This window comes from Panthera uncia, assembly GCF_023721935.1.
Source record: "Panthera uncia isolate 11264 chromosome A1 unlocalized genomic scaffold, Puncia_PCG_1.0 HiC_scaffold_17, whole genome shotgun sequence".
In the NCBI taxonomy this organism is placed as follows: domain Eukaryota; kingdom Metazoa; phylum Chordata; class Mammalia; order Carnivora; family Felidae; genus Panthera; species Panthera uncia.
The window spans coordinates 43997806-44023574 of NW_026057577.1; the positions used below are offsets into that span (position 1 = coordinate 43997806).

Genomic DNA, 25769 nt, shown 5'->3' on the forward strand with positions numbered 1-25769 from the left:
GAGAGGGAGAGGGAGAGGGAGAGGGAGAGGGAGAGGGAGGGGGAGAGGGAATATCTCAAGCAGGCTCTGCACTGTCAGCACAGAGCCCGATGTGGGGCTCGAACTCACAAACCATGAGATCATGACCTGAGCCAAAACAAAGAGTCAGATGCTTAACTAACTGGGCCACCCAGGCACCTCTGTGTGATTTTAAAGCTCACATTTTTTTTTCAACTACACCAAGCTACCTCTTAGGCAAGTCGTTTATTTCATCTCCCCAGACTTCTGTTTCAATTTCCTTATCAGCAAAATAAAACGGCTGGGTTAGAAGATCTTTAAGTTATCCTTCGACTATAAGGAGACATTATATACCAGAAACTCTATAAGCCCTGTGAAATTTGCTGTAATTCTTATTTTATGACAGATAAATATTAATACCATGTATTCTAAATACCAATGATGCAGACAATTGGAACGGTTATGTAAGTCAGGAATGTAAAGCTTAAATTATTTGTTTTTGATATTTTCACTTGATGTGCAATATATCGGTCTTGCCATTTTTTAAATTTGTGGACTTCTTTAAATGTCATAAGCAGATCTGTGAACCACAACATCAAAATTTAAAATGTTTCATATTTTAATAATCTATGACAAAGAATTGATTTTAAGATTTTAAAATTTAGGTCCATTTATTATAGAAACTTTTATGTAAGTTCATCCTAATATTATTTGATAACATTAATGATATTTGACTCTTTAGACATTTTCACTTAGCAACATAAGTGCGTTGATTTACTTTAAATTAAGGTAGTTTATGCTATTTAAATTTGAATTCGTTTTTAAGAAAATAATAATTAATAAATTTTAAAATTATATTCTACTTGTTCAGGAATAGTATAAAAGTATAGATCAAAACTAACCACATTATAATATCAGAAATAGTGAAGAAAAAAATACACCTGTTTTTATGAGCTTATGTTCGAAAGTGTTCAGAAATCAACTAGTTTAAGTCCTGTTTTGTTTGTATCATAAATAAATAAGAGAATATAATTGAGGCTGCTATTTCTCAGAACTTCTCTACACATAATAGTTTGCAAAAATGGATGGTCTTTCTTTCCAGTAAATTAAAAACCAAATTAGAAATAATTGTCATTATATTTCCCTTGTAGATTTGGTGAAGACAGCTTGAGGTTAAACTTGCAGGATTTTTTTTTTAATTTCAACTAAAGTGTCCCTCTATTTTCTACATTGAATTAGCAGTTTGGAGTATAAATCCACCTGTTCTCTGAATTACAAAAAATTGCTCCCCAAACTCCTGTATCTTGAAACATTCTCATCTCAATAGCTGTGGACTCAGACTTAGCCTCTCTCCATTCCCTCCCAGGTTTACACCCAGGCTCTCCACCACAGTGGAAGGACCGCATCTATTTTCTTAAGTTAACTACAAGCCCAGGAGTCACCTTCTATACTTTCCTCTCCCCTAGATCCTACCTCCAATACCTTTCCAAAAAAAGCACTATCATTTTTCCCCTCCTAAATATCTCTTAAATATGTTCATCTTTATCTATCTCTCTACAGTTGTCAGCAGATTATTCTAGCTTTTGTTCTTGAACGTGAAGCCACCACATTCCCTGACACTACAGTCTTGACACACCAGGTTAGCTCTGTCTGGAAGCCCCCTTTTTGCCTTAGTAGGCTAAGTCACCCTTCAGACCACAGACTACCCTGAAGATCCCCTTTTCTCAGGAAAGGCTTGACTGACCTCTCTGACTAAGCCACGTCTTTCTATGATACGCTGCCATTATACTAGGATGCTTCTCTCAGTAGATAACATGGGGTACCCATTCACTCATTCCATTACCACGTAATTACTTACTTGCCTCTGTCTCAGGAAATTTACATTCTAGGATGGACAAAGAAGCCATTATGTATGAAGACAGGTTAAAAGCGTTGGCCCTACAAAAGGTAATAGGTTGGAGAAATACTGCTTTACACATATGCGTGTGATTCTTTGATGCACATCTGTCTCCCACAGGAGACCTTAAGGACCAACAGCCACTGAGGCCAGGCCTCACTTGGATGCTATCCACATGAGTTCCTCCCATTTTTACCCACTATAACCACAAATTATCCTCCCAAACCAGCAAAATATCACTTTAAGAAAAAAGGTCTTTATTTATATTTTTATAGCTAAAAGTTTTCATGGATGGCTTCCAAATAAATGAAGAATCCAGAGCATTAATCATTAAAAGGGACACTGCACCAGATCTTGAATGTGACAGAGAAAAATATGAACACTCTTTAAGTGTTCAGGAAAAAATAAAGTAATTGTCTAATGATGATCTTTTTTTTTTTCCTGCTCTTTTGTACGCCTGAAGTTTCCCAATGACACATACAAGACATGCAGAGACCTGCAGAGAGGAACAGAGGCTGTTTTAACATTTAGATTCTCTTTGGATTTTTAAATGTCATAATGCCAAAGAGAAACATTCTCAAACCCTAAACCAAATTAATTCTTAAAATTTTCCTCATCATAAATAGGAAACATCTGCCTCTAAGTGTATAACCTTGGATTTTGTAATGGCAAAAATCTAGTGGGGGGGGGTGACTTTTTCAGGCCAGTGCAAAATGAACTTTTGAAACTCTATGACAACTTCTAACTAGGCAAAAAGTGTAGTTCTTTTCTCTGAGAAACAGCAATCTCCTACCTGCAGTCTGTTAATTAAGTGGAAGCACTTTCTTTATGCCAGTGGATTTTCAAGAAGCCAAGATGCAGTGAAATGAGAGCTCTCTGTTTACATTTAGACCCATGTAGGCAACTCACGTTCTCATAATCTGGGAATCGTGAGGCTTTCCACCAAGATTAAAATTTTTGCACTAAGCAAACATAAATGGGAAATCTCCTAGCATCATTAAGCATTCACAGTTCCTTAAAGTCACGGCACAGTTAATCATTTGCTTTTAGAATGTTTTCCCCCCAGAACAATGTTTAATAGTCGATTTTTAATTCTCCGAAATATTCTCCCCTTTGGCTTTACACATTTTTTTTCATATCACAAGGCACTGAAATTTAATGAAAGAAAGAAGGATTATGTAAGTGGTTTACATCCATATTTAATATAGTAAGAAAAACTCAGTCACAGGGGCACCTGGGTGGGTCAGTCGGTTAAGCATCTGACTCTTGATTTCAGCTCAAGTCATGCTCTACAGTTTCTGGGTTCAAGCCCCACATCAGGCTCTACGATGATGGCACAGAACCTGCTTAAGATATTCTCTCTCTCCCTCTTTCTGACCTGTTCCCTCTCTCTCCCTTCTCTGCCTGCCTCTTTCTACCCCCTTCCTCTCTCTTTCAAAAATAAATAAATAAACTTTAAAAATTAAAAAAAAAAACTCTGTAACAAAAAGATGTGTTGGCAGTTCGGTAATTTGTATGCATGTCACCTCCTATTTTAATGAACAAATATATCATGACCGAAGGAACTCCAGGATCCAAGCCATGGCCCTTTATTTTATCTAATAATCCATACAACCAAACACCAACCAGGAAAACAAATTAATTTAGACATTCCCTCGAAGTTTGTTGAATTTCTGTGGCCAGTTATTAAACACACTCTGTACTCTAAGAACCGGCACACTTCTGGGCACCTTCTCATTTTTTAAGAAACCCTACTGAGCACACTAGACTTCTCTCTCCACACACTCCAGCATTGCTCACCCTTAAAAGTCTGATAGTTATTCTGTAGAAAGAATCTGAGATGGCCTTGGGCCATCACCAAAGAATCACGGGTTGCAACACAAAGCGTTCTCATTCTAGAGAAATGTGTTTGCATTTGTGGTTTTTCTGATGCCTTCAAATAAATGTTCCTACGTCACAAATGCATCTGTTTGGATGCCTTTCCCCCCGCCCTGGGTAAATTAACAAAGGGACATGTTCTTAGAGCTTGCCTCATAGAAATTAACAGTCTACTTTCATCCTTGCCTTGGGTAGCTTTCTTCGGGTTGCTCTATTTGCTTATGCTTTCATTTATAAGCTAATACAGATCTAAAAATCATCACTAATTTGGCACCTTAAGAACAATAAATAGGTAACTGGAAATGAGGCTTACTCTACCTCAGGGCCCTGAGGGTGTTCACTTAAAAAAAATTCTGAAGGAAAGAAAATTAGAGACATACACTAGGGTAGACAGCTCATAGAAATCATGTCTTACTGATCAAGTATTCACATTTATTCACCATGTATGTAAACTTTTGGAATGTGACTGATTGAAGTACGCAACGACATAAACTCAGTTTATCCTTTTGGACTTGCCCAGAAAATTCAGTATACTAGACTTAACTGTCTTCAGTTTCAATTTTTAATCATAGAATTTCTGCATTGATCCAAATATCAGAGTTTCCAACATCACACCATCAGGCTTATACAAATGAATGGTAAGGCACATAAACTAGCTGAAAGAGAATTCTCATCAAATGTCAACTAGGCCACACAGACGAACAAGTCTTCATTTGTTAATAATCTGCATACAGTCCCAAGAAGCCAAAGTTAACCAAGGGTTCCCACAAGCCTGATCATGACAACACAGTATTAAAATCTAAAGAAACAGTAAAATATATATATGTGTGTGTGTGTGTGTGTGTGTGTACACATTTTTAGAAAAGAAATGAAAACAAAAGGTACTTACACTTTTGCTCCGAGAAAGCAGATCACAGGTATTTCTTTTCATGGTGGTGTTTTAAGTAATTCAAATGGACAAGAGTCACTTCCAATGTCACTGAGCTCACTGCAACAATTATCCACTCAAAAGCCAACTGGATTCTGAAGAGAAAGGCAAGGAAATGTTTAATCAAGTATATGATTAACATGTGCACTTTGAAATGCTGTCTTAGATTAGGACAATAATTCTTAAAGTATTCAGCAGAACAAGCTAAAATGGTGCTGTGTTTAAATCAACAAAAGTACACACAAGCAGCGTTTCCAAAAGAGCTTTTGTCAAATGTAAGTTAGAGATTTCAAGCACCATCTGTTTTCCATTAAGTCTTCCAGTCTACATTTTTTAGTGGCTTATAAACCAATAGGTACGGTGGCCACAACTTAGATTTACACATATGAGATGAAGATGCAGGCTGAACTGTGTGCTGATGCCAACTGGTACAGCACCCCCCACCACCACCACCCCCACTTGCCACTCAGGATTCATCAAGGTATGGCCACCACCAGGGGAATCTTAGCACATCTGAAAGCCCTCTGACCACGGCATGGTGGCCTCCTGTGTCACCTTTAGCGATAACCCACAGCACAATGGTTCTTCAGTCAATTTAGGGAGTTCTCTACTCTTTGGCTTCCAAGATGTTGCAAGAAACAGTGGGAGAAACAGTCTACCTGGTCAAGCAAAACTATTGTTCCTAAGAATGACACAATAGCTTACCTTACTTCCCAGGAGACACTAAGACAGAGACTCTCTATTTCGAGTTTTGAGGAAAGAGCAAATGGAATGTCATTCTGATATTCAGCTGAATCTGGGCATGATGTACGTATTCACAAGGTATATTTGCATGTGGGCTGAAATGCCTTTTAGGAAAGAAGTCACACTAAGGGAAAGGGGATAAAGCAAACAGGCTTGACCAAAACACAAACATGCTGACATTGTAGATGTACGCTGACATTGTAGGAGAAGACTGATTCTAACAAAAGCATATATTCTATCATTTGGATTTCTTCTAAATTTCTCAAAAGACTCATGTCTGAGATTTAGGGAAAAGAATAACAGTGAGCAAAGTCTGAAGGAGTTTGTTTTACTAAAATGATTGAAAAATCTCAAAGTGCAGAAGTGTGTGAGTTATGCATACAAAAATATAAATACATTCAAACAAAGTAACTGTGTATACTTTAAACACACACACACACACACACACACACACACACAAGGAAGACGGCTTCCAGGAACACAGCATCTGTGCAGTTCCCTAGAGAAGGCCAGCCCTCAGCAGCAGGGGAACCCACTGGTGCCCCCTACACCACTGGACACGAACCTTCCCCAAGGTTTCCAGCAACTGTACTGGCAGACTCGTAAGCCTCAAAGACTTGTTATAAACACATGTGAATTCCCCCTAAAGACGTATGACCCTAAAAGGGAGATACTTTCAGGGAGGCCAGAGATCCGTCAACAGCGAGGTACTGCTAGAATCAGAGAAATCCAGTTTATTACTACTAACAATGTCCCAAGGCACAACTGGAGAGACCCAAAGGGCACTGAGGCACAAAGTCTTCTTCCAGGATTAATGAAAAGGCTTGCCTGAGGTAAGCGAAACGTGCACAATCAAATGTGAGTTGCTAGATAAATACAGTCTCTTGGAGTGTGTGTGGATTATTTTTAAGGGAGTGGGGGAGGGCGGGAAGACATGATCCACAAATGCAAATTTCCCAGCTGGTATACCTCCAGGAATTTAGTCACCCTTCCTGACTGGTTCTAATCCCAAGCATTTTATAAGTTCTCAGAAAATGTGAAATTGTATTACCCACCTAGAATTAACTTAAGAAGTGGACAGAAATAATATACACTGACAACTAAATATTCCACACCTGGGGAGAAAATAAAATCCAACTAAAAGCTGTGGGAAGCATATACGTTCTCAGAGAAAAACTCACTCAAAATATTTAATTACTCAGTATTTAATGAATACTCTTAGGGGCAACCAGGGAATAGTCAGCTGCCCCTAGTGGGCTAGTAACTCAATGGTTTTAAATTAACAAATCAGTCAAAACAGACAAATCATGGAATTGACCTGATAAGATCTGATGAAATAATCAACTTGTTAACAAATTTGCTTTGACATCATTTAAAGACTTTCCTATAGAAATGTGAGTAGGCAAATGGGTTTAATTGAGAACTGACTGCTGATGGGCTGGACCTTCTCAGCCTGTATATTTGGGAGGCAACATGGTCTGGCTAAAACAGTAGGGGCCTCGAAACCAAATAGGCGTAGGTTAGGGTTTCGGCTCCCCAAAGGCATTCTGTGTGGCTTTCGTCAAGCTACTTAACCCCTCTGATCTTTTTTGAGATCTACAAAAGGGAGGTAATAATATTCATGTGTGTTTGAGTTTAAATGAGCTAATGTGTATAAAACAGTGTCCAGATGAATGCTTGGCTCACATCATCACCACCATCATCATCATCCTTCTTCTCTTAATATCGAACGGCAAATAACAACAACCCATTCTTTTTTCTTTTCTCTTAAATGTCCAAACTCCCTCAAATAAGACAGACCTAGGCAGATGCACTTTCAACTAAACAGTAATGAATAATGTATCAGTTAAGATCCCAGGAGTAAATAGACAGCACACTCATATTAGGATCCTTCAAGGAGGGTTTGGTAAAGAGACTATTTAAGATGGTGGTAGGGTAGAAGAATCTACAAAGGATAAGTGAAGTTCTTGGAACAAGCAATAATAGAGTTTCCACCACCCTCAAAAGGGACAAGGAGAGGGGTGGGTCCCTGATACAGGAGAAGAGAGTCACAAAGTGGGTTGCCTTGGAAAAGGTTATTTTCTGGGACACCACTAGCCTCAGTTGACCCTGAAAGGAAGGAAATAAGGACATGAATATGATCTCATCCTCCTCTGATCTCCTGCTGGGACTCCCCACTGGCCAAATGCAACAGAGCCAGAGGGCAAAGGAAGCTGCTGCTGTCCACCTCACTGGTCAACCTCCTAGGGCAGAAAGTGTCCTAGAGAAGAGTGAGGAGGAGAGCAGAGCAGGAGGGGACATGAGAGACAGGGCACACAAATGGGATCTACAGTCCAGGAAGAGGATCACATTTTTCTGCTCATTTCATCATAAGACAAATATATTTTATCTTTAATCCTCCCAATAACCCTGTGAGGTAGATATCATTAATGCATCATCCCCATTGGACAATGGAAGAAATCAGCTCCAAGAAGTGAAATTCCCAGTAAATAACAAAACCAGGATTCAAACTTGATTTCTCTGACTCCCATGATTTTGTTTATGCTGCCAGCATGCTATGCTGCCAATACCATGAACCAGTGCGCTTTAATGACAAACAAATGGTAAATTTCTGCAAATAGCTAAGCTGTGCCCAAAGAATTTTGGATTAAAAAAAAAAAAAAGCTTTCTCTCAGGAAGGGAGTTATCTGAGTTCCTACAAATTCCTCCCTCAGCAAAGATAATGCCATGAGACAGCAGAAACGCTTGCTCCCTCCAGGTGCACTAAACAGAAAACCAGGTGAGAGAACACTCGCACATGCAATTTCACTACTATAGGAGTTTCCACATAAAAGTTAATTAGGGAGAAGGAAGAGTCAGCTCCTGCCGAGGAAACACTCAGAGACAGAATCTGAGCTAGCACACCTGTATAAATTCCTCTGCTTTGATGAAAGGATAAGGGAGTTAAGACAGGTTCTTTCCTAGAGATTAAGGACTTAGAGAGTGGAAAAAGCCCTGAACTGTCCATCAAAAGAAATAAGTTCCACCTTCATCAATGTGTCATATACACATGCTGGGTGGTATTCGGAAAATCCCTTCTCTTTTTTCCTCTATCAGTGGCTTTCTCCTCTGTAAAGAGGAGATAACAGTATCTCCACAACCCATCAGGGGGTTGTTAAGGGGATCGATTAGATAGTGTCTCACAAAGTGGAGCCTGCTTGGAATTCTCTCTCTGGTCCTCCTCCACTCATGTGTGAACTCTGTTCTGTCTCAAAATAAACAATGGTGACACCCTAAATATGAGTGAAAAGGTACTAATTACTTGCAAATGTTAGAGAGACTACTGAATATATTTGATGGAGTTTAGAGGAGTTTTTTTTTTATTCCTCATCTCTTTGGTAACTAATATTTTTTCTTCTACAGAGTAAGTAATTTCATGTAGTGACTGGTGAATTATGAAACCACTCAGATGCATTAATTTAAAAAAGTGTATTGGGGATCACGTATGTGCCAGGCATTCTACTAATCTTCAGACAACCACCAAATTTTATAGATTCAGAGAAGGACAGTTTGAATGCAGATGCCTATGAATGATCAAAAGATAATCAGTTAAGTTTGTCTCCAACTTAGTCTCCTCAACACCTCAGCAAGATCTATTTTTCTGGGACTATATAAATTAAACATCAAAATGAAATCAGGATAGAAAGTCTCTTTCCTGGATTAAATTCTAATCCAAAAAGAAAAATAAGTAGATATGGCATTCTTTAAAAAAAAAAAAAAAAAAGAATTCTGATCACTGTAAAAGATAACCCAAAGTACAATAAAAACAGACTCAATTTCTCAAGGATCATCCACCAAAATATGTACAAGCAAGAAACTGGGAAGCACAAATTCAAGAATTAAATACTCAAAAAGTTAAAAGAAGCTTACAAGTAAAAAGCAGATTTTTCAGAGAGAAGTTTGACCTAATCCCATAGGCTCCTAAGTGCCCACTAATTTTACCCTGTCTGCACAGAAGATAGGTAACATGCATACTCGCCCCAGTGTCCTTTGGCTAAATCTGCACAAAGACAAAGAAATAAAGTCCCTTATAGTTCCTCATACCTTCTAAAGATATAAATTAACAGAAAGGACTGCTTCTTGGAATAGATCTGAGGGTGACCACAGAGTCTGCCTTCTATTTATACCCTGCCTCTTTTCTCCAACGTGCCCTGTGAAAGCTGTCCCTTACTGAGCTCTGGCTAGAAATTATATAATCTGATATCTACAATGAGCTCGTGGTACAAATGAGGAAACTGAGGTACAGGAAAGTAACTAATTTGCTTAAAGTCACAGGACTACCTGGAACAACACAGGAATGTTGCCTTATGCACTGATTTTCCTAAAACTCACTCCACAGGGCAACTCAGAGGCATCTTTCAGAGTGCTCAATAGAGTTCAACAGCTTAGCTCTGGCGGAAGTTGTACAATCTGTTGGTAACACAAGGATGGCCCTGTAGAGTTAGGTTGTAGGTCAGGCTTTTCAGGCACCATTCAGCTACCTCACAGAAGCCAGGGTGATGGGTCTCAACCAGAGGGGTCAGGTGACCTGTGACGTACACATTTAATATGATCTCATCTCACACTCTATGTTCCAACACCAACCCACAAACCCTCCACCCTAGTCTGAATGGTTTAATCCTTCCAGCAACTGGGACACGTTCATTTCCCCTCCTAGCCCTTAACTCTTCTATTCTTCAAAGTCCAGCAGGTCCTTCTTTCTAATGACAACTGACATTGCAATTCACCTAGCTTTCTACTTTTTCTGAATTCCAATAATAAAGGCTACGTTGTGCCATGTTATCATCTGCTATCTTGCTTGGTTCCCTAATTGTTTTATGGGTTTAATCTTTCCTTCCACAACTGTGACTTGAGTAAGGCACATTTTAAGGCCTTTTCCATACTGCAAGTTTTATAATTATAAAATACAGACTACTAAGGTTGAAAGCAATTCATTATCATTCTTTTGCCTTCTCCCCAAGGCTTAGCATAACACTGAACCCCTAGAAACCACTCAATAAAATATATTAAAAATAGAAGTATAAGTCCATTAAAAATCATTTTAATAGGTGGTATAAAATTTGAAATAAAATTTTATCAAAATGTGGAAAATACTCATTTTTAATATTCATCAAAGAAATGAAAATTAAAATCCCAAGATTTCTGTTGTATTGCCTACAGATTAAAGTTAAGGGTTTGGTTTTTTTTAAATAAAATACTTAAGGGGTGCCTGGGTGCTCAGTCAGTTGAGTATCCGACTCTTGATTTCAGCTCAGGTCATGATCTCATGGTTCATGAGTTCGAGTCCTGTGTTGGGCCCTGTGCTAAAAATGTGGAGCCTGCTTGGGATTCTCTCTCTCTGGTCCTCCCCCACTCATGTGCGCACTCTGTTCTGTCTCAAAATAAACACATTTAAAAAATTAAAAAATTCTTGATAATGCTGTACAATATGATGAACTATGCATTTCATATATTGCTTATAAGCTTTCTTTAGAAAGAAATTTGATTAATTACCAGAAGTTATAATGGTGCTATATATTTTTACATAGTAATTCAGAAAAGCAACCTGAAATATGGCAAGTGCTTTATATGCAAATGTGTTCCCAACAATGGTACTTACAGTAATGAAAATTTAAAAACAATTTAGATGTCAAGAGTAAGGGAATAGCTAAATAAAATATGAGAAACCTCATAATATACTATATAATTAAAAATATGTATAGTACAAGATATTTTTAATTACATGGAAAAATGTTTTTTCTGCTATAATGTTAAACGACATAAGCAGGATTAAAGTTGCAGATATAGCATATTTTTATAAAAAGTTATACACAGAGAAAAGACTAGAAAGAAATATAGGAAAATGTTAGTGGCAGTATTTAGGTTTTAGTATCATAGATGTTTCTACCTTTCTTTCCATATCCCTCAGCTTCTTAAATTTTCAACATTTGGGAAAAATTAACACTTAAAAGTCAAGTTAAAAGAAAGTACTTGAGTGAGCTTGGAACAGGTCATTGATCCTCTCTTCCTACTTCAAAGCATCCTTTAAGTGGTAAGCTTTTGTTGGTGTAATTGTTAGGAGTTTGGTGCACTGCATGTCCATTAATTTGAGCATTTGTTTTTGTATGCCTAACTATGCTCTTTTATGCAACATGCTAGACGTGGCCTTTTGGGAATCTATAAACTGGGAAGAAGCTTAGTTGGAAAGGGATAGCCAATATTAAGTTCTCGCTCACTGGCTCTGCTATTTCTTCTTCCATTTGGGTGTCAGTTGATCTCTTTTCTTTTGGCCTCAGTCATGGTGACTATCACACACACACACACACACACACACACACACACACACACCTCTTCAGGCTCTGCTTCTCCTAGAAAATCAGTTACTGAGGTTCCCCATATGCTAGTTTCCAATAATACAAAACAACATACGGAACTCAGACAAAGGCAAATTAGAAATCCACCAACAAGAGATTTGGGTTTTGTAGGACTGACAAGAGCTCAAGCCACAAAACATTTTCATTTGCATTATAAATTGGGGAAAAAGCATGGGTGAGGAAATGCTTGTCACTATTTGCAATAAAAATATTCATAAAGTAATAAATGAATGGTTGAACTCTTTACCTCAGATGAGCTTCAACAATCTTACCTTTTGAATGATTTAAAGCTTCTTCCTAATGTCTTCCTAAACATTCTATCAAACACTCCATCTCAGCTTCCTGTCTAACCCCATCTCACCTTCACTTACCTCTTTGAAAGGATGAGGTGTTTCTTCTCTCATGTGGAGCTGTGTCTATCTACTCTCTACCTTCCATCCCCCTTTCTGCTCTAGCTGCCTTCTTCTCTCAAACTCTAAATATTCTCTTGAGTCTCTCCTCTCGTTAAAAAATAATCTTCCTTAACCCTATATTCCCTCCCTTCCAAATGTTATTCTTTCTCTCCATAATCAGATGATTTGAAAGAATGTCTATTAAAGTCACTTTCTCCACCTCTTTACTCCTACTTCCACCTCTCACACTACTATACCCTAGTTTTACTCCTTCTACTCTTTAAATTCCTTCTCTAAAGATTCTAGACCACCATACTGCCAAATATAATAAACACTTTCCAAATTCTCTGACTAGAGCTCCCTACTCTAAAATTGTCCCTTGTTCATTCTAGAAACTCTCTCTTCTGTCTTTTGTGATTTCACTCTCTGCTGGCTGATTGCTTGACCTCTTACTACTTCATGGAGTCTTTTTTTTTTTTGTCCACCCCTTAAACATGGGTGATACCACTGCTCTTAGCCTTTATCAGTCTTCCTAAACAAGAGTGTGTATCAAAATTAGCCAAGGAATTCCATAAAATGCAGATTCCTGACCCTCCACTAATGAATCAGATCCTCCAGGATGTGGAGGAATCCACTTTTTTTCAAGTTTATTTATTTAGTGTGTGTGTGTGCGTGTGCGTGCGTGTGTGTGTGTGTGTGAGAGAGAGAGAGAGAGAAAGAGATTAAGTGAGGTGGGAGCAGAGAGAGAAGGAGAGAGAGAATCCCAAGCAGACTCCACACTGCAAGTGCAGAGCCCCATTGCAAGGCTCCAACTCATGAACCATGAGATCATGACCTGAGCTGAAATCAAGAGTTGTACACTTAACTGACTGAGCCGCCCAGGTACCCCTGGAGGAATCTGCTTTTGAACCAATTCTCCATATGATACTCAGGAAGCTTTTAGAGCACCTGATGGTTGATTAGCACTTGGGAATTTCTGGTCTACATAATACACCTGGGCAATCTATTAGTTTTTATTGTTTAGCCCTATGTATGCTAGCAACTTATATGTATGTTAATCATATAAATACATACATATGTATGACTTTTCCTGAGCTTCAAATCTGTTCATCTCAACAACATTCCTTAGAAGATCCATAAGTATCCCAAATACGTGTCCATATATGACATATATCCACCCAGGCCCTCAAGACAAACTCCTGACCTCTTCCCTGATCACGAATACTCAGTCAGTGATCACACCCTACTAGCATACCTGGCAAACATTCCTCAGCTCTATCTTGCAGGTCTAGGACCACCAGGGTCTTTCCAAATTTTTATCTACACCATTTCTGTAGGTACCTGCTAATAGGTCTCCTTGACATCAACACTGCCTACTTGTCCCTCCACACATTATGTTTCACTCACTTGTTATACTGAACCATTTGTAGCTGCCCACATGCTCCATGCTGTCTCCCACTTCCATGTCCGTGTTGTCCATTTTTCCCCTTCCTCTTTCCCATATCCACTTTCTTCCATCTTTACTTGGCTACTACTGCTTCAAGGTTCAGTTAAAGTGTCAAGTCCCCCTTAAAGAGTTTCCTGATTCGCCAACATCCCCAGCCCCACCCTCATTGCCAGCCTGAACCAATGCCACTGATCTCTCCTTCCATTAATGCCTCCTGGATGCCCTCAATAGTATATTCGCCAAATTATACTGAAATGATCTCTGTTTCTGATCTCTGTCTCACTGCATTCACTGCCACCCTGGACTCCAAGACTCTTGAAGGCAGAAAACATTTCATGTTTGTGTAGACAATCACAACTGAACATATGCTCAATATATTTTTTTACTGAATTGTACTGAATTCAACAGCTTCCCTTGACTAGAATTATAAGAAGCAATGCACATTTTGTCTCTAGACTAGGAACAATCAAATATTTTCTTTTGTAGTTTATACCCATACAAAACCATCATCCTATTCCCTTCTCCTCCCACAATATGTTAACAGTAGTCCCTCTTACTCATTCACCAGGCATTTACTAGGCACCTGAGGTATGCAATGCACTGTGCCAGGGTCGAGGGCTACAAAGATAAACATGATAAAATGTCTCTCCACAAGGAGCTCACAGACTAGTGGGGGAGAGAGAGAGATAGTACAATTCACTAAGTGCTCTAATGGAGGCTCAGAATAGCTGGTGTGGGACCCAGAAAAGGCAGAAAGTGATTCATACACCTAATGGCTTCAAAGTCTGTTCTGAGTTATTCTGCTGTTACGAACACTTTGCTTTAAGTTATTCAAATGCCATTTCATAGACTGATATTTTTCCCCAAGTAGAGGGAAAGCAACACTACAATAGGGACTGGTAGTACCTTTCATCTCTTTTGTACAACTTGTCAGATCTCTGTCCCTAAAGACAGGTGGCTATAGAATTCTACACCCAGAAACTGTTGTGCAAATGCCTGTTGAATGAACACGTGCAGGTGATAACCCTTACATAAGAGAACAGAAGCCACTTTTAACTTCAGCATAAATTTATGATGAAATAATCAACATTTTGGAAGATAGAGTACATCATGTGGCTCCCAAGGTAACCCAATTCTTCACTTCCAAGGGTATGGATATGTGAAAATTTCAACACTCGCCTTATTTCAAAATAGTCCAGCTGAGTCATTTAGCAGCAAATAAATTACATTTCTTTTTGGATTCCATGCTTTGTGGCCTTTCCCACCACCCCCCCCCCACCTGAAATAATTGCAGCTCTCTAAAACACAAGTTTTCACCCTAAATAAAGGGCCAGGGACTTTGCAATTCATCTCTCACAAATGTTGAGTTTGTTACTTGAGCATACCTTGCTCTGATTTGAGCTCCCTGCTGTAGTGAGGAAAGTTACAACAGAAGCGTCTTTTTAACAACTTTCCTAACTGTATCCCTCCCACTTCCTCATTAGGGTGCTCTTCCAGGCCCGGGCAGTGGGAGGTGACTAGAGTAGTTTTGTTGTGTGAATCATAGGACAGCATAGTGCATAGTCTGCTGGCCTGAGGCCAAGAAAGAAGGACCCTTTGGGATGTGTCATCGCCAGCTAAGTTATAACAGATCCATTGAGAGCCTCAGGACAAAAACCCTTGAGTCATCAAGAGGGAAAACAAAATGATGGTAAGACAATCCCCACAAAATCTCCAGTTTTAACTAGTCACTATCTACAAAGGATGGAATTCACTGAAGCATTGAAGCTTTTTTCGTTTTCAATATTTTCTTTCCCATATCAGATTAAAATAAAAGCCTACCACCATCTGAGTGCTTCTAAATTTGAGAAATATTTGAGTAATATTGTCATTGAAGGCTGTGGGATATATGCATAGACAGGGAGTCTACAAATCATGCCTTACAAATCACAGTCGGTACTTTCCATAATGAGATGAGCTCAGTTGTAAAAGATAAACTATTCCATCCCACTGGTTAAAACAAGAAAAACATTATATAGATGATGGATCAATTGGTGATAGGTAGGTAGGTAGTTGGGTAGGTAGATAGGTAAGAAAGACAAAGAGAGAGGGAGCTGAGAGGTGACGAAGAGGAGGAGGAAAAGGGAGAGAGATCCAACTCATAGATCCTAGATTCTATTATGTATATGATTTTCTCCATCTGAGCTGCAGAAGCAAAACTATCATCTCTAAAGAAATATAAGCCAGATATTTGCAGAACTTCCTTTTTAAACTAACCCACCCATTTTTACATTAGCTGACTCCACTTACCAATTAGCAATGAATCCTACTTCTTATTTTTCTGCAAAATCTACATGGTGAATAGCTCCCTTGAGCAAAATTACAACGTCCCTATTTTAATAAGTTACTAGGGACCTAGTAATACTACTATTTTAGATTACGTGGTATACAATGAGAATTTGAAAAAAAATAAACCAAAGATAAAAAGACACGGGAAAAATGGACAGAGCCTCATGCAGAGCTTACTTAAGGCAGGTGATGAAAGTTTTTCTAATGAGACTTCAAACGAACAACTTTTATCCTGACACCAAGTAACTCAGTACCCTCAGGCTATCATTTCTCCCTGATTAACAATTGCTGCTGAAGGAGTCATACCCTGAAGGCTACACAAACAGCAGAAAAACAAGGCAGAAAATGAAAAAGTTCATTGTTAATTGAAAGAAACATAAACAAGGAAATTAACAAAACCAAGAAACCAAAGACTGGAAATAAAACCCAAACTTCTCAGTTCTCCACCTCTTAGACAGGGACAACCCACTTAGCATGCTTCAAGGGAATGAGCCCACTGTGGAACTGTCATTAACACAAACACAGTGAAAACCGTACATGCCCCTAAGTTTCAGTGGGAGCCACGGAACAAGTTTTTAATCAAAGGTAAAATGCTCTTGTCCTTTTATGTTAAAATTAAAACAACAGCACAAGAGAAACTGGACAAAGAATTTGAATTTTTTTTTTCTGCTCAAGAATTTTATTATTTTACCATTTCATGATGGGTGTTAATGGTAACAGGCAACAATGTCAAGATCTATTAAGGCAGAAATTATAATACCCTTCTGCCAGGGGACAGTCATTTTCAACATACTCTTTCTCTTTGCTATTTGCATATTCATATATATGGGAGACAGAATCAAGTCAACCCCTCAGTAGGGTTCCTTTTTCTTCTGTTTTCATTCCTGAGGAGGTCTTTAGTGCATTGCATTCCAAAAGAAGAGATTTTAAGATACCATCTGAAGTAGAAGAATTTACATTATAAATGTTTATTCAGAGAAGAAAAGGAAAGGAACAGAATAAATTGGTGGGATGTCAGGAATTTTGGAATTTCCTGATTTTGTGACCTTGAGGAGTAATGTAACGCTTTTGAATGTCAAGTTCGTGGTCAATATATATGGAGCTACTGAAACCAATACTGCAAGGCCGCTGTGTAGACTAAATGAGAAACTGGGGTCAGCACATACTAAGCATCATACCTGCATGAAAGGAGGTGTTTCCTAAACACTAACTTCATTTCACTTTGTTTAGCCTCTACTTGAGTAAGCAAAGATTGGTTTTATTAGGAAACTCAGATTTTACTAATGTTGCAAAACTCTTTCATTAACAATAGACTTTTTTTTTTCCCCAGGAGTATTATTCTGCAGTTACCCTGGAACAGATTAAGGACCCTGTCCTAATTCTCAGGACACTCAAATGTAGTGCAAGATTTAATCTTTACTTTCTGTGTCCAAGCCTAAGTTCTTCCACAGCCCTTTCTAAGGTCAAACGGACATTTCAAATCTTACTTTCAGAGGTTTTAAATCCCTTTCACTCTGATACCTTCTTCTTCAGTACTCGTTGAATGAGCTTTAAAATGAACTCCATCACTCTGCCACAAGAAGTTAATTGTAAAACCCACTCTCAACTGCAAGCACTGAGCAGCTCTCAAGTTTCTCAAAAAACCTGAAAGCCCTTGAGTGTACTGAAAGGACAAGCAGAGGACCCTAGCGCACAGAAGAGAACTCACCTCTGTTGACCATGATCCCCATGATTACCCAGTAGCTGCTCAGAGCTTAGTTGCTCTAATTGGAGCCTGTGCTGAATCACTGCCATTCATGTAAGTACCCATCTGGCACCTTAAATTAGATTTTGTTCCCTTTTCATTTATAATGGTGATGAGTGATGGAAGTACCTAACAGCAAAACCCCTAAAAGATTATTTTGCTAATAGATGAATTTCTCAGTGGAAATGGAAATGGCAGTTTCTTTTCTAAGGATCTGGCTATCTTTTATCACCCAATGGTTTATTAGCTCAATTTTTCAAAAGGACAATACTACTTGGGACGCTGGAGTTTTTATCTTTAAAAATCTCTTTAATTCACTGAAGAAGTAATATAAGGTAAAACATATAATTTGCAAAATAAAATCAAATTTAATGTCTTAAATCTAAGTAGCCAAGGACAACAAATTTGTAGTAAAAAAGGTATTTAAGTTTCCAGCTCATCTAAAACCTTGTCATCTGAAAATAATATCACGCCATACCATACTGTGCCACAAAGATATTATTACTCATTTTATTCTCAAATATTATTTGGGAAAGAGCCGGTTAGACCACAACAATAGCTAGAATTCTCAATATTTTGGGGTGACACCAGTTTATCACTTATATTTAATATAAATCACTATATTATAGTATCTCAGAACCTTAAAATATTACTATTAATAATAATTATTATTTTTATAATTTATTTTTGCCTATTCAGCTTTTAAGGACCAAGACTATCCTGGCTCTGTTACTTATTATGTGACTTTGAGCAATTTACCTGACCTCTTTTTCTAACTTAGTTTTTTTTTATTTGTAAACTAGAACTACAATATCCTGATTCATACCCCTGTTGGAAGGAATACAAAATTCATAGAGATAAAGTGCTGGAAACTGTGATAGCACATAGCAAGCACTCATTAAATATGAGGCATCATCATCCTATTTCTTTCTTAGTATCGAAAAATTATAATTTGTTTACAGTGAATGCACAGTAAATATATAATGGAGACCACTGTTTTGAAAATAATAATCCAATATATTTTTATTGCTTCTAAATCATGTTGCTCTGAAGATATCCCACACTCATTAAATCACTTACTTTAGCCTGATGAGGGAGAAGAGAAATTATTAAAACACCAGGTATGCTGAGGGAAAAACTAATCCATTTTAAATTCCAGAAGGGGCATACCCCCACCACTGAATTTCCTCACATCAACATAGGGCAGAAATACTGTTTTAGGCAGATGGGAGTCTAGGATACCACCCAGAAGACTCCCTGATGGGCCAAGTGATGCTAAAGGTAACCTAAAACTCCTATATGCCCCTAGTAGGAAAGGGGGTGGCTGACAGTGCTGGCTGGAGAGGAGGACTGTGATGGTTAAGAAAAGGTGCAGTGACACTAAAGAAGATAGTTGTCAGGAGGATTTCCCTAACTGGGGATGAAATAAGAATCCCAGCCAGATTTAAGGAAAACCACAGCTCCAGCAAGGGTTGGGTTTCTGCTCAGTGGGCAAAGAGACCTGTGTCCCCTAAAAGCAATTCTTGTTCTTTGCTCATGAAAGAGGACAGAACAGGAGCATTAAACCAGTTTTAGGGAGGCCAGAGGGACATGGACTATATCATTGCAGAGATGAGTGATACCAAAACACTCAACTGGAAAACAGCATATGAACCAAAGCTCCCTTTCCCCAATGCTATGAGGACAATAATAATTTCATTATTATAATCACAAACATGTACCAGGCATTTACTGTGTGCCAGGCAATGTTTGAATCACTTAAAATATATTACTCATTCAATTCCCACAAAATTCTATAAGATTACTACCATTTTGATGCCTAATTTGTAGATGGAGAAACAAAAAAAAAGGGGGAGACACAAAAAGTTATTTAACAGTCCAAGATGCCATGGCTAGTAACCTGTGAATTCAGAAAACATGTTTCCTCCTGCACCCAAAAACCATTTTGTTTTTCAGGTAAGGGGCAAGAACTAATTGAAAAGGAGAAACACAATCTTGATCTAGAGCTAAACTTTGAACTGAATACTTACCCAACAGAAACCATTCTAATGCCTAAAAGAACTAAAATTAAGGGTTTTTTTTTTTCACCTTTATCAGTGGGAAAAGTACTCCTAGAGATAGAAGACTGATTATAGGAAATAAGCCACAGTGTTTCTATATCTAAATTATACTGAGTTGGGGCACTTGGGTGACTCAGTTGGTTGAGCATTGGACTGTTGATTTGGGTTCAGGTGATGATCCAAAAGTCATAGGATCAAGCCCTGCAGAGGGCTTCACTCTGAGCATAGAGCCTGCTAAACATTCTCTCTCTCTCTTTCCCTTTGCCTCTCTCTCTAAAATTAAAGACAAAACAAAACAAAACAAAACAAAAAAAAGTAGTGAGTCAATAGTGACCCTATAACAAATGTTAGTCAATATAAGTACACCAAACTTCCAATATAAAGTGGAAATTTCACTCCATTTATTTCATTCACTTTGCTCCCAAATTCACTTTGAAGCAATCATAGGAGTGCAGCAAAAGAAAAATCAAGGAAGGGTGCCATCAATTTAGGGAATTTCTGTAAAACAGTCCACAGAATCCAGACTGTCCACTAGTCTATACACTCTGGAATGTGAGACAAGTTTAATAAGAAGAAATCTATTGATAAAATTTGTCATATCAATAGATCAATGAAGAATCCTCTCTCACAATGTGAAAAAAGTCAACAGTGAGTTCTGATTTTCAAGCTTTAATAATAGAGGAATATATGGCATACCTTCCTTAAATAGCCTATGTATTGCTTAGTGGCGAAAGAGTGCAGACATGCCCATGAAAGTCAGGAGCAGGAGAAGGACACCCACAACCATCACCCATAGTTAACAACATGTTTCAAGTGCTAGGTGATAAATACAACAAAAGAGTCATACATATTGAAAACGAGGAGGCAAATCTATAATTATGTTAAAGAAATTAGAAATTAAAAATACATGTTTAGTAAGGTGATTGATTACAAATCAATATTTTCCTAGACCCAAACCATTGGAAATGTCATAGTTACCAAAAAACCCTCGAAAACAATAAGTATGAAGATTTGGGGGTTTTGTTTGTTTATAAAAGTAGAGGGGATATATGAAAAAAAATACTACTTTACGGAAGAGGATAAAAGGAGGCAAGAAAAGAAATAACAGGTTTCTGACGAGGAAAGAACTGCAGTTCCAATCATCTACAGTTCTGATTGAAATAACATTTTCCTATTTATTTCCACTTAGATTTTTTATTATAGAAACATTCACAAATGCACAAAGGCAGAGAAGATAGCGGACCCCAGGTACAGATCATACAGCAAACAGTATCAATGTTTTTCCCATACTCCTTCTTCTACCCTCAACATGCACTCCTCCCAATCTCCCTGCTTGCATCATTTAAAACATCATATAAATAAACATATACATTTATCTAGAAAATTTCTGAAAAACAGTAATAATGAAGGAAGAATTTCTAAGATAATTAAAATAATTTATTCTGGCATAAGAGTAGAAGAAAACTCACTGGAACTGAATAAAAATACCAAAGAGACACAACTATAATAAGAATTTGATATTTGATAAAGGTAACAATGTAAATGTTTAGAGCATGGGTTAATAAGTCCTTATATTGGGGCAACTTGATAATCACTTGGAAACAAAGCCTAATACATAACCTTCATATCATAACAATAAATTCCACATGAATTCCAGGTATGATTGTGGAAAAATGAAGTCATGGAAGTACTAGAATAAGATACTCATAAATATTTTATTTCTTTAAGGGTAAGGAAGGTCTTTCTAAGCATTATATATGTCAGATTCATTGCTAAGTGTGTAAACTAAGAATATGATTGAACTAATTTTGAAAATTAAAAAATATGTATCAAAATACTTTTATAACACAAAATACAAACTAGGAAAATATCACCTATTTTATGAAGTTACAACAGGAAGAACTCTTAAAAATCAGTAAGAAAAATATTTATTCAAAGGATACAGGAGTGCTGATTTGAAGGGGCACGTGTACCCCAAAGTTTATAGCAGCGCTATAACGCCCAAATATCCATTGACTGATGAATGGATAAACAATATGTGGTATATATACACAATGGAATATTACCGGGCTATCCAAAAGAATGAAATCTTGCCATTTATAACAACGTGGATGGAACTAGAGTGTATTAATGCTAAGCAAAATAAGTCAGTCAAAGACAAATACCTTATTTCACTCATATGTGGAATTTAAGAAACAAAACAGATGAACATAGGGGAAGGGGATCAAAAAGCAAGATAAAAACAGAGAGGGAGACAAAGCAATTAAGAGACTCTTAAATACAGAAACAAACTACAGATTGCTGGTTAGATGCTGGGTCTGGGAATGGGCTAAATGAGTGATGCACATGAAGAAGGGCACTTGTTGAGATGAGCACTGGGTGTTATATGAGCACTGGGTGATGAATCACTGAATTCTATTCCTGAAATCATTATTACACTATATGTTAACTAACTTGGATTTAAATAAATAAATATAAATAAATAATTTAAGAATATGTCCCAGTAAAAGGCAAATTCACAAAAGGTAAATTGAAATTTGAAATCAATGTATAGAAAAATCAACCTCACTAGTAAACAATATAAAAAACCAAATAAGGAGATGTCCTATTTTGTCCGTCAGATGGTACATTAAAATTAAAAAATCACACTGAGTGTCGGAACACTCATTTACTGCCAGTGGGAATATAATCAGTACAATACTTCTAGACAGGTATTTGGCAAATATATCAAAAACCTGATAAACATGCATGCCCTTTGAATCAGCAGGAGAAGGAGATCCACAGATGCACATTCAAAGACAATGCTCAAAGCATGGTTCGTAACAGGAAAAAAAAAAAAATGTGAACAAAGTAAATACCCAACAATGGAGGATTATCTTAATTAGGATTGCTGTAAATATATAGTGGAATATTATGAGGCTATCAGAAATAATGATGGAGATGTGTATATAAAGATGTTCATGATAAACTGTTAAGTGAAAAGCACAGGTTACAGAACTGTATTTATAGTATGATCCCATTTCTATGCATATACCTACTTAGAAAACAATCTCAAAGAATATACATCAAAATTTAACACAGTTTAGCTCTAGAATTACGGAAGGTTTTCTCCTTTTGTTTCTGTGCCTAACGTAAACTAGTTTTTCTACAGTGAAAGTGTGCTATTTGCATTATAAAACTAACTAACAAAAAAAGTATATAGAACTATAGCTTTAAGTATAGCTTGCAACTAAAGGCCAAAGGTGTAGGGAGAAAGAGTGATAATGGAACTCTACAGTCAGGATTGGGTTGATGCTTCTAATGTGAACAATGATGCAGAATATCCCCCACTTGTCTGCAGATCATGTATTTCAGATTGCTAACTTGTATACCCTGGCTGCTATGAAACATGAAGCAGGCTTTGAAATTCAAGCATCATTTTGAAAATCAAGTATCATATAGAAATTCAAACTTACGGCCATTACAGTTAGTTCTCCTGAGTATCCACAAAGTTAGACAAAGCAAGGAATCTTAAAAAATAATAGATGATGGACGTGTTTATAAAAATGCACAATTTTTTTTTAACTTGTCAAGTATTATTCCTGAAGCAAGAATTAGTTTACATGTTTCAGATACAAAGCTTAATGGACTTAACTGTATACAAAAGCACTTGCCAAAAACATTTTTCTGTAAATTAAAAGAGGAGCAACCATATTGTTGTTTTTTTTTTTTAATGTTTATTTTTGAGAGAGACAGAGACAGAGCACAAGTCGGAGGAGGGTCAGAGAGAGAGGGAGACACAGAATCTGAAACAAGCAAGCTCCACGCTCTGGGCCTCTGAACAATCAGCACAGAGCCCAATGTGGGGCTCGAACCCACAAACCGTGAGATCGTGACCTGAGCCGAAGTTGGATGCTTAACTGACTGAGCCACTCCAGCACGCCCACCATGTTGTTTAACGTGAACAGGCAGGAAGCCTCCAGGTGCCACACGGCCTCTCTCACAGCCTGCAAGATCCTTGATCAACTGGAGCCTGGCCTAGCACTATGCCCAGGAGCAATCTGATTCCAAGTCAAGAGGCATTTACAGAGCTCTACATTAACAAGCACTTAGAGAAAAAGAAAACAGACATTGAGTGAGGGGCAGCTTCTTGCCAGACACCACGTTATTAGCTTATACCTCTTACTCAACTTAGTTCCTCAAAATCTGTGTGTGTGTGTGTGGGGGGGGGGGGTGGTGGCATTACCCTCATTCCGGAGATGATAAAACCAAGCCCAAGAAAAATGAAATTTTCCCAAAGTGTCACAAGTAACAAGTAGTAGAAGAGAGATTCAAACCCAAATCTCTCTGGCTCAAAGCTTTATGCACTATTCAAAAGGCTGTAAAGACCAATTTGATTCAGGCACCCTAAAGCAACAGGAGGTTGGAAGGTGGGGAGGTTAAGCAAACAAGACTATTAAGCCAGAACCCCCGGGTTGAAGTCCCAGCTCTGTCTCTGGTTAGATGTGTGGCCCTGTACATGCTTCTCAACCTGTACTCAGTTTCCTCCCCTGCAAATTAGGGGTGATAGTAGTATCTGCCTCATAACTTGTAAGAATTCATAAAAGTTAAGTATAAAGGATTAGGGATTTTTCTTGACATGTAGTAAGCATCAGTGTGTGGGGCTTGTGTGGTCACTTCGCGCTCCACTTTCCAAAGTTGGTCTTCATTGTATTCCCCACTAACCTTGTCTCCCAGCTTTCTCCCTGAAAGCTCCTTAAAGACCATGACTCGGATCCCCAGCTCAACGAATGGGACCCTGCTTGATGCCAACGCTTCCGGAGTCAGCTGTACGCAGGCTTTCTGGAGTGCGAAATCTGCACACATTCAGACTCTATTTTGCTGTGCTCCGGCAGCCTATAGAGTGCCCCCCACGAGCCTCTGCAGGACCTCAGCAGTGCCGCCTCCCACTTGTCCCCCCTCTCAGAGTACACTGCTCTGCTTGCAAACTGGCAACATGCACTCCTGTCTCTACCAGTGGCACCTGCCCTTCTTGGAACAGATCCTACTTCCAGATTCTGGAGGTATAAATTTGAAAATGCACCCACTCTGACGCACAAATGCCCACTAAGCTTACGCTTGCACTCAGAGGGAGACAAAAGAGGTTTCTCAAGCTAGAGAATGCGTGCCCCTTCTCATCTCCACAGTACCCTGAAAAGATGGGAACTATAAAGGTACTTCATTTTAAAAACTGAACAATCTGGGGGAAAAAAATCAGACCAAATGCTCAACATTCAATTCATGCCAGTAAGTGAGGTATGTCCAAACATGGTACGATCGTGCACTAAGAAGTTACAGAAATTAGTATATGAGACAATGCTTCCTATACACCCTGGCTCTGTCAGCTTCTTTCCTTTCTGCCAAAGTACATTCACTAGGGCTGTACACTATGGCAGATACATCTTTCAAAAAAGATTTGCAGCGTAATACTTGATTTGAAATCACCTGCAGATCTTTCACTGCTTTTTGCCGCCTCTAATCTTATGTTAATAAGTGTTTAACGCTACCTCAGAAGTTCAAATCCATCCCAATTACCTTTAATGCGATAGGCATCTCCCTCAAGGAAACAGCAAAGTATTTATGAGAACACAAGGCTGTAAGGAAAAGTAAAATATACTGATGCTTTAAAGGACACATCACCCAACTTTGCTAGTGCCCTAGAAATGGAACAAATGACTTCTTTGGCCTCACCATTTATCCAAAATTTCTGTGCTTTGTTCTGAAATTCCCAAGTATTGGCATTTTTATTTTGCTTTTTGAAGATGAGGACTTTGTATCTACATTCTGTCTTTCACCCAGTCCTCAAAACTACATTTCACAATGTGATAGCTGGCATTCAAATTTCAGATATCATGAAAGCGAAACAAAACCCAACAGTGATTTTTCAAAAATGTATCTGTAGACAAGATGCATAGAGCTGTTGTTGGATTGTTACTGGAAGGAA

The 25769-nt window shown here is 38.1% G+C and overlaps 1 long non-coding RNA gene across 2 annotated transcripts in view; it reads right to left on the bottom strand.

Moving 5' to 3' along the window:
* LOC125934929 (uncharacterized) overlaps positions 1-25769 on the bottom strand; it is a 476458-nt gene that overhangs the window by 154831 nt on the left and 295858 nt on the right. For both annotated transcript variants that reach the window (XR_007461577.1, XR_007461576.1), the window contains exon 3: positions 4662-4795. This is a non-coding gene — a long non-coding RNA (uncharacterized LOC125934929). The remainder of the gene's footprint in view (positions 1-4661; positions 4796-25769) is intronic.